We start from the raw sequence: 14250 nt of genomic DNA, 5'->3' as shown, positions 1-14250 counted from the left end.
AAAGAATAAAATACCTAGGAATAAACCTACCTAAGGAGACAAAAGACCTGTATGCAGAAAACTATAAGACACTGATGAAAGAAATTAAAGATGATACAAACAGATGGAGAGATATACCATGTTCTTGGATTGGAAGAATCAACATTGTGAAAATAACTATAGTACCCAAAGCAATCTACAGATTCAATGCAATCCCTATCAAACTATGAATGGCATTTTTCACAGAGCTAGAAAAAAATTTTCACAAGTTGTATGGAAACACAAAAGACCCCGAATAGCCAAAGCAAGCTTGAGAAAGAAAAACGGAGCTTGAGGAATCAGGCTCCCAGACTTTAGACTATACTACAAAGCTACAGTAATCAAGACAGTATGGTACCAGCACAAAAGCAGAAATATACATCAAGGGGACAGGATAGAAAGTCCAGAGATAAATCTATGCACATATTGCCACCTTATCATTGATAAAGAGGCAAGAATACACAATGGAGAAAAGACAGCCTCTTCAATAAGTGGTGCTGGGAAAAGTGGACAGCTACAAGTAAAAGAATGAAATTAGAACACTCCCTAACACCATACACAAAAATAAACTCAAAATGGATTAAAGACCTAAATGTAAGACCAGACACTATAAAACTCTTAGAGGAAAGCATAAGCAGAACACTCTCTGACATAAATCACAGCAAGATCCTTTTTGACCCGCCTCCTAGAGAAATGGAAATAAAAACAAAAATAAGCAAATGGGACCTAATGAAACTTAAAAGTTTTTGCACAGCAAAGGAAACCATAAACAAGACTAAAAGACAACTCTCAGAATAGAAGAAAATATTTGCAAATGAAGCAACTGACAAAGGATTAATCTCCAAAATTTTCAAGCAGCTCATGCAACTCAATATCAAAAAGGAAACAACCAAAGCCAAAAATGGGCAGAAGACCTAAATAGACATTTCTCCGAAGAAGATATACAGATTGACAACAAACACATGAAAGGATGCTCAACGTCACTAATTAGAGAAATGCAAATCAAAGCTTCAGTGAGGTATCTCCTCACACCGGCAGAATGGCCGTCGCCAAGAGATCTACAAACAGTAAATGCTGGAGAGGGTGTGGAGAAAAGGGAACCCTCTTGCACTGTTGGTGGGAATATAAATTGATACAGCCGCTATGGAGAACAGTATGGAGGTTCCTTACAAAACTAAAAATAGAACTACCATATGACCTAGTAATCCCACTACTGGGCATATACCCTGAGAAAACCATAATTCAAAAAGAAGCATGTACCACAATGTTCATTGCAGCTCTATTTACAATAGCCAGGACATGGAAGCAACCTAAGTGTCCATCAACAGATGAATGGATAAAGAAGCTGTGGCACATATGTACGATGGAATATTACTCAGCCATAAAAAGAAACGAAATTGAGTTATTTGTAGTGATGTGGATGGATCTAGAGACTGTCAGAGTGAAGTAAGTCAGAAAGGGAAAAATAAATACTGTATGCTAACACATATATATGAAATTAAAAAAAAAAAGGTTCTGAAGAACTTAGTGGCAGGACAGGAATAAAGATGCAGACGTAGAGAATGGACGTGAGGACATGGGGAAGGGGAAGGGTAAGCTGGGACAAAGTGAGAGAATGGCATGGACTTATATATACTACCAAATGTAAAATAGCTAGTGGGAAGCAGCCGCATAGCACAGGGAGATCAGCTCGGTGCTTTGTGACCACCTAGAGGGGTGGGATAGGGATGATGGGAGGGAGATGCAAGAGGGAGCGGATATGGGGATATATGTATATGTATAGCTGATTCACTTTTTTATACAGCAGAAACTAACACACCATTGTTAAGCAATTATACTCCAATAAAGATGTTAAAAAAAAAAAAAAGCCCCCAAAGTAGCTGTGCTTCCCTGGAATCTCCATAGAGATTCCATAAGTGACACGGAGCTGAGCAACTTGGACCCACTACACAGAGGACCCAGTTGTCTATCCTCTAACTTTCAGACCCTGGGGCACGCCCACTGACTATTCAGGAGCAAAATATCCTTTCTGTATGGCTAGATGTCATTTTCATGCCTCAGCTTGACGTACAACAAAAGACTTTGGGTTAAGGCTCCATTCCAAGAAAGAGATCTTATTAACTGACTGCCTAATTTCCAAGTTAGAAATGCACAAATCTCTTTCCAAATGGGAGGTGGTGTGTAGCTTTGAAATAATTTCAATGGTTCCATAGCTGAAGGCCAACTGAGATTTTAGCTTCATCTTCTGGAAGACTATTCAGCCATGTACATTAGCTGGAGTTTGAAAGCAAAACAAGTAGTAAAAGAAAAAAGGAAGAATTTTAAAGGAGAATGAAACAACCACAACAAGACAAATAACCCTGAATCACAAATTAAAACACTCCCATTGGCAGAGACACAAAGGTAATATTTTCACTAGAATGAATAGTCCTAGAAAAATTTGTTCTCCAATATCAGACACAACCAGGCCTTTCCTTCCATATGAGACATGAATGTCTCCTTTTTCCACTTCATCTTTTGTAGTTATCCAAACAAAATTTTAGCAGCAGAAAAAATAATGAATTTTGTCCTTTTAGGTCCAGAATTTCCTCGTTAATGTATTAACTCCCTGGCAGTAGTCAAACAGGGCACTCTAACTCCAGAATATTTCCTTTTCTTTTATCACCTTTAGAATTCCAATGTCACCGAATAACTAACTATATTCTACTTACTTTTGTACCAGTGCAAGAAGCAGACGTCTTAAGAGCACATTAATTTCGTCCTACTGAACCTTTGGGAGGCTTTGTATAGCACAGAGGCAGACTGCTGTTTAAAACGTTCTTTTTTTTTTTTAAATGTGTGTCAGAACACTTTAACTTCAACCATTCTGCTAAGAGCCTGTTGTTTTAGTTCAAAGTGTACACAAAGGAGAGGATCACCACGTATGAACTAATATTTGCTTAACTGTCTTCATTTCCCCAGTGCCCTGCAATTCAAGTGCCCTGTATTCCTTTCTTTAGCAGTCATGACGGTAAGTGAAGAAAAATTGCGTTGTTCCTCAGTACAGCACTTGCCAAAGAGTTTAGTGTTTGGCCTCTTGTTTCTCACAACTATGTGTTAAATGATGGCTTTACTTTCACGGAGGCTAAGGAACAAGAGGTCCAGGGGGTTAGATCAGGTAAGTTCTCTGCCCCTGAGTTGCTGCTTCATCCTCCAAAAGTCAGAGTGCCCACTTCTCCCCCCGTGTGTAACAGTTCTGAAAATAAATAACTACCACCCTGGGTGGTGGGTAAAAAGTAAACTTAAATGCAAAACCAACAGCAACAAGAGAAAGAGAGACAGAGACAGAGAGAGGAGAGGGAAGAAGACGAAGATGAAGGAAAGAGAAAAAAGACAGAAAATGGTCCCCGAAGACCATCTGGAAACTCACTAGGGTGGCCACTGCTCTCTGCTGTGGGCAGTAGTTGGATGCGAACCAACGTTGTCAATCATTCACTCCCAAAGCTGTCACGTGACTTGAAGTTGCAATGCAGAACAGCAATATCAAAGCGTGAAGTGGGGTGAAGAGAGGAACAACACAGCAGATCCTTGAATGTTGCTACACATCTGCGTTTGGAAAGATTTCCACAACTTTTCTTATCTTTCCTTCATCTGACCTTCATTTTTTCCTTCCCTTATCTCTTATGGCTCCCTTTCTACAGCCCACCATGTAGCGACTCTAAAGGTGGGGACAAAGGGCTAAATTGTGACAGTGGTGGAAGGGGAGAAACACAGTCGGCTCCTTCACACCTCCTGCACCTGCCTGCCAGCTCCTTTGTTCACCCATCCCCCCAACTTCCCAGCCACTCGCTTGCAGGTGGTGGCTTTCTCAACACTGGTTCCAACGGTGGTAGTCCCCATAATTTCAAAACCCAGACTCCCAACATCACGCTGCCTTTTTTGTGCATTTCAGAAGTGCTTTTCAACCTGCCAAGAGCTCCTGAAGATCCAAATGCCGTATCATTTTTATCCACCTTTTCATTGCCACTGCTGCTTTGATCCCTTCGATTAACCGCGCTTAGAGAAAAGCTGTTTATTCTCTAAATGCTTAATAACAGCATTGCTTACGGGCGTATCCAAACAATGTCTGTGTATACTTGATCCCCGGAGGCACTCAATTTTTTTCAGTGTTGTTATACAATAAAGCTCTCTTTATAAGATTGTTTTTCAATTGAGTATTGGAAATAGAGAGGGGTAAGGCAAGTCCTATTTACCTTCACAGTTTCACACCCATTCCTCTCTAGAGGGAGCATGTGTCTCTTTTGGACCACAGGGCATTGCAGAGCCGAGCCAGGAAGTCCAAAACGGTGTTCTCCTTCTGCCCATCCATACACCATGTTCCGTGTCCAGAGCCAAGTAAGGGAGCAGAGGTACTGCTCCCCACAGCAGCTAAGCCTGTGGTCTCTCCTCCAGGCCTCCCCAGGGAACAGAGCCTAGAACTATAGTTGATCCATCTCTGAACATAAGTGTTTTACTGTCTTTCTAAGGCCAACATCCCCCATCCCAGAGTCCTTTTGGATTTCTTCCCTTTTACAGGCCCCACTGAGACGTCTCTCTGCTCAGTCAACACTGCAGTTGTCTCTGGCTGGGCCCTCTGGGCCTTAAGTAGGTCGATTGTGACCAGAAAGTTCTAGTTGTTGCTTTTGCTTCTCACTGCAGGTGGCAAGCAGCTTCCTGTGTGTGGTTCACATCAGGCTCTGCTTATTATCACGGCATATCTTACCTGGTTTGTTTCTTCTTCTTTTCCTCTGGCCCCTGGCCCATTTCTGCAAAAGTAAGAATGTCGTTTCTTCAACAAATAAAGGATTTCCTCTGAGCTCTCATAGGTTTGGTAAAACTCCATTGCTTTCATATTTCTTTTCCCCACCTAGGAGCTCTTTCCAAAAAGCACTATACCATAAGTGCTATTGGGTGGCATACAATGCCAAAAATTTTTTTTTTTTATTTCATTTTGAGTACAAGCACTTGTAAAACCTTGGGCACATAAGCCCCATCACCTGCCTGAGTTCTCACCAGGCCGTGGACCCAGTTATTCAGAGATTGCATATCTAAGTCCTTTCTTTTTATTTACTCTTTCATTAGGAAGGAAATGAACATGGAATCAAAATCGTAGCATTAGATTTTGCTCCTCATTGGTTAATTCTCTTCTTCGGGGAAAGGATTTGCAGAAATAGATTGAAAGATCAGTTTTTTTTTAAGTTTTGAAATAATCTATGACTATGGTAATCATTTATTGAGTGCGTACTTCAGGCACTGGGCTATATGAATTCAATAATATTGTAAGGGTACTATTACTATCTGCATTTTACAGATTTATAAATAGGTTCAGACTAACTAACCTGCTGAAAGTCTCAAACGAGAACATAACAAAGCAGAAGTATTAGTATAGATTTTACTGAATCCAAAACCTGTGTTACTAGCTGCCCTGCCAAGGAGCCTCCCTTACAGATAAACTTATATTATTATCCAAGCTCTCATAAAGATAATTTAGAGTTTAAGGCACCATAGCCGCCAGCATTTGTGGGGTTTTATGTTTTGGTTTTGCTAGCCCTCTACCTACATTTTTTAAAAAATCAGGGCTATTGACTCCCAGGATAATTGAACATGCTTCTGCCCCTCCTTAACTAGGTAAGGTCTCCGTACTGAATTCAGGTCACCTTCTGATTCCTGTGGCCTGTCATGTAGCAGTGTAATGACCCTTCCCAGTAGAACAACAGCCTGACAGTTGCACACTCTCTCAAACACATCACTAAAATATTTCAGACATGCTACCTGACATGCTGAATGTTAACCACGGTATTGCTCTAGGGGTATTCTTCTAAGACACTTTAGCTTTTGGTCAAATTCCACATTACTTCAACCAAACCTCTTATGAAACAACTTTCATAAAACTGTACAAATGAAACTCCTTTCTCTCACTCCAGAGAAGCCCCTCAATTGCCACACAGAAACCATCTAAGCAAATCTGAATTTATCCTGATATTTAAAAGACTTTGAGTTTTCCTATTCCCATCAGTATTATTAAAACAGTAGACATTTGTACATTTTTAATGCACATTTCACATGTGTAATCTCACTTAATTCTCACAACACCCCTAGGGGTGGATATTATTGTCTCATTTTACAGATGGGAAAACTGAGCTCAGAGAGCTTAGATAACCTGATAAGATTGGTAATCAGGTGAGGTCATTTGACTCCAAAACCAATGCTCCTACTCTTGCACCACATTCTTGGTGCCTAACTGGCAGACACTTCCTTTCAGATATTTCCTTTCCTTTCTGCTAATTGGTAGATATTTATAAGGACCTCTAGCACATGTCAAAATATGTCCTTTCTCTTTTCCCTGAAGGAAGGGCTCCCAGATGAGCAAAAAGAGACAAAGAAAACTTAAAGGCATAGCAAATGTCTTAGAAAACATTACAGAGCTGAGCCATTACCAACTTCTGGTGGTTTTCTTTCTTTTTTGGAGGGCAGTGATTCTGCTGACCCAATCACCTATAAAGTTCAAGTCTGGGCCTTTGTTGGAGCTAGTGGTCCAGGAAATACGCCACTCACAGAAGCAGATATGAAAATTTTAAGTTGTTAGCAACAATAGATATTGTAAACTATGATAAATATGTATGCCTTAGCCATTTGGCATTTTGAAATAACGCATTTCCATGCTTCCATAAGGTAGGTCTTGAACAACATGTACCTCTACAGGATGGAGTCTTAAAGCTTGAAAGACAGAAAGTAAAGGCCAGTAGATTCTCATAAAGAAGAAGAAGGAATACAAGTTTCTGGATATGATTTTTAAACTCTTCTAACAGTTTCCTAGTTATATACCACCTCCAGGAGTGACCAGCAAGTGTCTCATACCTTTCACTATACCTGAGCACGGTAGTTAATATGCACTGTCCTCTATGCACTTGAACGGTGCTGCTGACCCCACAGTAGGTCGGGTTTCTGTGCTGCTTTTTCTAATGCAGTGGTACTTTGTTTTCACTGAAGTATAGTTGCTCTACAATATTATGTAAGTGGCAGGTGTACAATATGGTGATTCACGATTTTTAAAGGTTATACTCCATTTATAGTTATTATAAAATATTGGCTATAGTTGTACAACGTATCCTTGTAGCTTATTTTATACCTAATAGTTTGTACCTCTTAATCTCCTGCCCCTATCTTGACCCTCCCCCCTTCCCTCTCCCCACTGGTAACCACTAGTTTGTTATCTATATCTGTGAGTCTGCTTCTTTTTTGTTATGTTCACTAGTTTGTTGTATTTTTTAGATTCCACATATAAGTGATATCGCACAGTATTTGTCTTTCTTTATCTGACTTATTTCACTAAGCATAATATTCTCTAGGTCCATCCACATTGCTGCAAATGGCAGAATTTCATTCTTTTTTATGGCTGAGTAATATTTCATTTATGCCACATATTCTTTATGCATTCATCTGTTGATGGACACTTGGGTTGCTTTTATATCTTTGTTATTGTAAATAGTGCTGCTATGAACATTATGTTGCATGTACCTTTTTGAATTAGTGTTTTCATTTTTTTCTGATATACACCCAGGAGTGGAATTGCTGGATCACATAGTAGTTCTATTTTTAGTTTTTTAAGGAAAATCTGTACTGTTTTCCACAGTGGCTGCACCCATTTACTTTCCCACCCACAGTGCACGAGGGTTCCCTCTTCCCCATATCCTCACCAGCATTTCTTATTTGTGTTCTTTTTGATGACAGTCATTCTGACAGGTGTGAGGTGATATCTCACCATGGTTTGCAACGAATGCAGTGATGTTTGATCTACGTTCATTTGCGCTGCCTCACCTAGCCGCCCCTTCTGCTACTAGTGCATTTGTACCCATCAGCCACCGCTGACAGAAGCAGACGCACAGGCTCTGCCTGTGGCACCATCCAACCTAACTAGCACGCTCAGAGACCAAGCCCACGATGCTGAAGCTTAGTGTTCTAGCCACCAGGACACTTGGGGCTTGTTATTTTGTGCTGGTGGTGGTGACTTTTCATCATCCAGATCTTTCACTTCTCATAGAGTTTTCACCATTTTTCTAAAAGGAAGTATGGAGGCCAGAGCCAGACAACCTGGATTAGTCATATCTCTGCCACAAATTAAACATACCAAGCTGGGCAAGTCCCTTAAACTTCCCTGACTCTCCAATTTCTTATGTGTAAAATGGAATAATAGTACCTGCTCTCCAGGTTGTTGGCAGGATTAAACAGTTGACACCTTTATACCATCCTCACTCCCCTTTGCCCAAAGGATAAAATCCTAATCCCTTTACATGGTCTAAAACCCCTTTAGTTGCCCTCCAGTCTCGTCCTTTGCCAGTCTCCCTCCTTAAAAGTCTGTGCATCAGTCACGTCGAACTTCTTTCCCTTCCTTAAACATACCTCTCTCTTTTGCACAAACTCTTCTTCTCCCCCCTCCCCATCCTGGACTTTGCTTGGATAATTATTTAAGTCTTAGATTCCACATCAGTTCTTCCAAGAAGCTTTCTCTGACATCACCTCTCCCCTCCCCCAGCCAACTCTCCACTAGAACACTAGGTACGTTACACGTGAAAGCCATCACTCACTCACTTAAAAATATTTATGAAGCACTCAGTTTCTGCTCTATATTCTGGATAGAGTGAACAAGAGGGACAAGGTCTCTGCTCTCATTTTAGTTGGGGAACAAGAAAATAAAGAACTCAACTAATTAGTACTAAGGAGAAATTTAGGTAGGACAGGTTCATAATCCTCTATCCAAAGCCACTGGGATTACAAGTATTCCAAAATTCAGGATTTTTCAATTTAGAAAGGTAATACAGTGCTCATACTATTTGTTAAACCAACAGGGTCTGAGTTGGCTCCCCATAAATCAAACACATTAATGTCATTGCAATAAACTATATAAATATTCATAGTAAATGAAATAAAGATGATAGTACTAATACGTTTGCACTCAAGTTAAGAGGGAAATTCTTTCAGTTTTCAGAGGTGTTTGGATCTGGGAACTGTGGATGAAGAGGATGGGATGGAGAGATGCTTGGGAGGGGAGAAGGGCTTGAGATTGTGTGATCCGAGAAGGCCTCTCTTGGGAGATGATGTTGGAGCTGAGACAGGAAAGGTGTGTAGAAGCCTCACATGTAAAAGTCTGAGGGAAGAGCATGCCAGCCTGGAGGAGCCCCTCAAACAATGACCCAAAGGCTGAAGCTTGGTTTAATTAATTCTTTACTTTTCTGCCTCCTACTTTGGGTCATAAACTCACTAACCCTAGAGATCATGTTTCTCTGGTTCACTGTGGCACTGTGCTCCCAGTGTGGACAAAGGTGCCTGGCACAGAGGAGTTGCTCAAAAAACATTTGTTGAAGCAATGAAAATGATTGACTAACAAAATAAAATGAAGTAGCTTATTATCAAAGGGTTAGGTCAGAGGAGATCAATATGGCACACAGGAAGACCAAGATCTTAAAAAACACAGAGGAAGCTGGTGAAATTGACGCTAACAGGTCTCCAACTTCTACCATTTTGCTTTGTCCACTAAATTTGGGAGCCATTAGTAGCTCACGTGATCACCAGCAGCGCCTCTCCACCAGCAGACACTGAGGGAAGAAAGGCCTCGTTCTGGGATGTTTGCCAGCGGGGCAATAAGAAGTGTTTGCTAAAAGCAAAGCAGCTGCTGAGATGCAGTCATAAGGAACAGTCATGCTCAGTTATAAAGGCACCCTCCCCCCAGCTCTGGCCCACAACCCTCTCTCTCTCCCGGCCTGGTGGGCCCTTCTTTTGGGTCAAGGCACTGAATCCACCCAGCCTGCCCAACAGTGGGGAGACACTGCATGGCTCCTTCAAAGCATAATTCTTTATGCCAAACCTTACATCAGAGAAGAGTCTCTGTAAAGTAAATCCCTCCTAGAGGCACTCCAGAGCTACTCCTTACTTCCTCCTCTGTGTTCCCCTGCAATGTTTCCTCAAACTCCAATAACTTCAAGTCTCTTCTGCAACCCATGGTATGACAGACACATCAATCATAAAAACAGAGGCTGAAAGAGACATTGAGAGGTAATTTGAGTCACATCTTCTCCATTTTCAGACTCAGACACACTTAAACAAACTTTAGAAGAGAAGAATCTACCACCTATATTATTTTAAGCCCAGGAGGCAGAAATTCCATGATCTTTCATAACAACTCAAGTCATTGACTGTGGGGGGAGGGACGGGATTTACTTCTCATCCCAGTGAAGACCAAGACATGGTCTTTAATTAGAACTAATAACATTAAAAGTTTAAACTTATCAGAGGCTAATATTAAGAAATTAATGCTAGATGGCAGTAAAGTCAAAATCTGTAAATATTTTGTGTTCTTGCATGTGAGGGTCAAGATGATGGATGTTTGGAGGCAAAACAAAATAAGGAGATGACTCAAATAAAGGAGAGTGTAGCTTTTATTGACTGTTTTGGTTTCAGAAAAACACTTCTGTGAATTTTCTATCCTCCCTCATTGAAACTATAACAGCAAAAGAACAGCTATTTGCCTCTATTACAAATTAGGTCATCACTACATCTGGAAAACATTAATGCCCAGGGGTTTGCCCAGTTACGTCCACTAACGTTGCTAACAGGTTCCATTAAGCAGAGTACCTAGATTTCATCTCTCTTCTTTTCCTAAACTCTTTTTTAAAAAATAAATTTATTTATTTATTTTTGGCTGTGTTGGGTCTTCGTTGCTGCCCGCAGGCTTTCTCTAGTTGTGGCGAGCGGGGGCTACTCTTCGTTATGGTGCGCGGACTTCTCATTGCGGTGGCTTCTCTTGTTGCAGAGCACAGGCTCTAGCGTGTGGGCTTCAGCAGTTGTGGCACGTGGGCTCTAGAGCACATTCTCAGTAGTTGTGGTACCTGGGCTTAGTTGCTCCGTGGCATGTGGGATCTTCCCAGACCAGGGATTGAACCCATGTCCCCTGTATTGGCAGGCGGATTCTTAACCACTGCGCCACCAGAGAAGTCTCTTTTCCTAAACTCTTAACCTTTCAGGTTCTCTTCTATCAGAGAGCTACTGGTTGTAGTATATTTGAATTTCTCCTATAGTGAGTTGATTTTTAAAAAATACTCTTGTACAAGACAATTTGGAAGGGATCTACACACGCATATACCAAGACCACTGTCCTTTTTAAAAAAAAAAAATCACTGAATGCTATCCAAACTATAAAAATCAATATACAAAGGTCCAACAAGGAACAAATAACCTGGTTGAACAAGTATGATTGAGCAAGTCACCATGGCATGTACAAGGCATCATGGTACACCCTGTGGAGGATGCAAAGAGGCCTAAGATGCAGTGACTACCTTCAGCAAAACACCTCTCCAGTGTGACCTGGAGATACCTGCAGACACGGCAGCATGTGACAGGTGCAAGGTAGAGACCCAGTAATGCACAAATAGGAGTACAGAGGAGAGAGAACACGCTTACATCTGCCAGAGAAACCATGAACAGTTTCACCAAGAAAGTGGCATTGGAACTTAGCCTTGAAGGATAGTAAATATTTTGTTATCATTTTAAAAAAATAATAAGTCTTCATTTATTTAAGCCACTTCAGTCAGATTTTTTGCTGTTTGTGAGAGAATGCATTCCTGAATTATGTAGTGGAGAATGCCAACAACCAAAGATATTCTTTCTTAACTGAGGTATAATTGACATATGACTTTCAGTTGTACAACATAATGATTCGATATCTGAATAAATTGTGAAATGATCACCACAATATGTCTAGTTAACATCCATCCCCACGCATAGTTACCAAAAAAGTTTTAATCTTTTTGATTGCAAGACAAAGCTCCAACTCAGACTGGTTTCAATAAAGAAAGATTTTTGTTTCACTTAACAGAAGACCAAGGTAGAGAGGGCTCTGGGCTCATCATGAGTAACTTCATGATATCGGTCAGTTTCTCTCTATCTCCTCCACTATTTTACAACCTTCATCTTCACCTTCATCTCTGATTGGGTGGCAGTAGTTCAGGCATCACATCCAGACACAGCCATGTTCAAATGAAGAAGAGGAATGGTCTCCTTCACTGGAACGGTAAAGCCTTTACCAGCAGATTTCCTTTACATCTTGTTGGCCATATAAAGTTCCCTCAATCAATCCCTGCAAAAGACAGGGAATTCCCAGGGTTGGATTAGACTGCCCATCCTCTGCAGTGAAAAGTATCTGAGGGGGAGTCATCACAATGGATAGTATACAATGAAACAGACAGAAATGAAGGTCTGGGCATTCCTTGTGGAGGAAACATCACAAACAACAGCAAAGAGTCAGAAAATATCAGGTATGAGAATCAGAATACAAATGTGAATAAGATACATAAGATATAGCAAGAGGATGAAGGGAAGGAAGAGAAGCAAAAAAACAATGAAAAGTATCATTTATTAGGCACTGTGTGTCAGACGTTATGCCCCAAAATTTACATACATCATCATATTCAGTTCTCACAATGACTGTTTTGTAAGGGATATGATTACCCCACATTTCAGATGCCAAAATTGAGGCTGACAGAGATTAAGAGATTGTCCAATTTCACATAGGTAATAGGTGGTGGGATTAAGATTTAATTGAAGATCCATTTAATTCCAAAATTCATATTTCAGAGGACAGAGGAATCTAATTTAGCTCAAGAATAGAGTACATGTATAGAGGGCACTGGAAAAAAGCCAGATATAATTGGGTCTGTGTTGTGGAAGAATTTAATACCAAAATAAGGAGTTTGGATTTTATTCTGTGGGTGAAAGGAGATATTGAAAATCTTTGTGTTAAAAAAAAAGAAGTCAAGATTAGAACTATATTTTAGACAGAATATCCTGTCTGTGACTTGTAGAATGGATTATGATAGGAAATCTGACTACTGAATGACCTAAAAGGTGATGACAATAATTTGGCAAATCATAGTAAGGATTTGACTTCAAGTTAATGGCATTGGGGCTAAGGAAAAAAGAAGATGATGAAGAAGGAGAAGAAGAAGAAGGAGAAGGAGAAAGAGAAAAAGAAGAATTCTGTAGGAATTTGACAACTAATTGTAGGATATGTGGGATTAGGAAGAAGGTGAGGTGAAAGATGACTCAGAGCTTTGAAGTCTTGGAAACTGGATAAATGGTGGCATTATTCACATTAGAAGAAACACCAAGAGGAATTGTTTAGTTGGTGGGAGGAAGGGCAAGACTTTACTACTAACTTCTTAAAATTGTCCTTAAGCAGAGCCTTGATATTTAGCACAAGATGAGACAACAAAACAGGAAAGATCAGTGCTAGAGACTGAGAAGAAACACGCTAATTAGTTTTTCCACCTCTCCAAGTCTGTATTTGATCTTTCCTCAATCCCTTCATTGTTTGGCAATTGCTCCATTAGAGGATGGAATAACACACACAGGGATGGTATAATTCAAATAAGCCCATTTTGCTACTTGTCAACAAAAGTTTTGACTACAGGAGGAGTTCGCCATAAAGAAACCTAATTAAAAAAAATTGGAATTCACAAAAATTAACTTGCACAGGTCATATGATTAAGCAAAAAGATTTCCTCCTTTCAAAACAGTTGGCCCCAAAAGCCCTTTTGAATACTTCCTCAATCTGGCTTAATTTACAAATAACACATCCAAAAATGTTACCTGTACGTGAATAGCAACACTTTTCTTACTTTCTATGTTAAAACTGCACCAAATAAGATTTCAGCTGGGTTTATGTTAAGATTTCATTTATCCTTTTTCTACTTGACTATTGTGATCAATGTTAGAACACCCAGAATTTTACTACTGCTACTCATAAATTTTAACCTTACCTGAGGCTCAGAAGCCAATCATGAGAGTCTTAGCTGATTGAACAATGTTATAATGTAGTTATTTCTATTTTATATTACCATAGATGCTATCCTGGTGTTCTCTTAGCAGCTTAAAACAATGCCCACTTACTGGCTTACAGTTCTGTAAGTCATAAATCCAGCATGGTGTAACTGAGTTCTCTGCTCAGATATCACAAGGCTGAAATCAAGTTGTCAGCCATCTGAATTTGGAAGTTCTAAGAAAAATCCACTTCGAAGCTTGTATTCGTTGTTGGTAGAATTCAGCTCCTTGCAGTTGTAGGACTGAAGTCTCCATTTCCTCACTGGCTACTCTCTATGTGTTATTTTCGGGTGCTTTTCATGTGGCCCCCATAGGCAGTTCACATGACCTTTGCTTTCTTCC

General features: G+C 40.2%; 1 long non-coding RNA gene across 1 annotated transcript in view; it reads right to left on the bottom strand.

Moving 5' to 3' along the window:
- LOC138842695 (uncharacterized) overlaps positions 1 to 2805 on the bottom strand; it is a 114226-nt gene extending 111421 nt beyond the window's left edge. The window contains exon 1 of the long non-coding RNA XR_011377455.1: positions 2730 to 2805. This is a non-coding gene — a long non-coding RNA (uncharacterized lncRNA). The remainder of the gene's footprint in view (positions 1 to 2729) is intronic.
- Between the last annotated feature and the right edge of the window lie 11445 nt (positions 2806 to 14250).

This window comes from Globicephala melas, chromosome 5 (genome assembly GCF_963455315.2).
Source record: "Globicephala melas chromosome 5, mGloMel1.2, whole genome shotgun sequence".
NCBI lineage: Eukaryota > Metazoa > Chordata > Mammalia > Artiodactyla > Delphinidae > Globicephala > Globicephala melas.
This window is presented reverse-complemented; position numbering and strand designations above follow the sequence as displayed.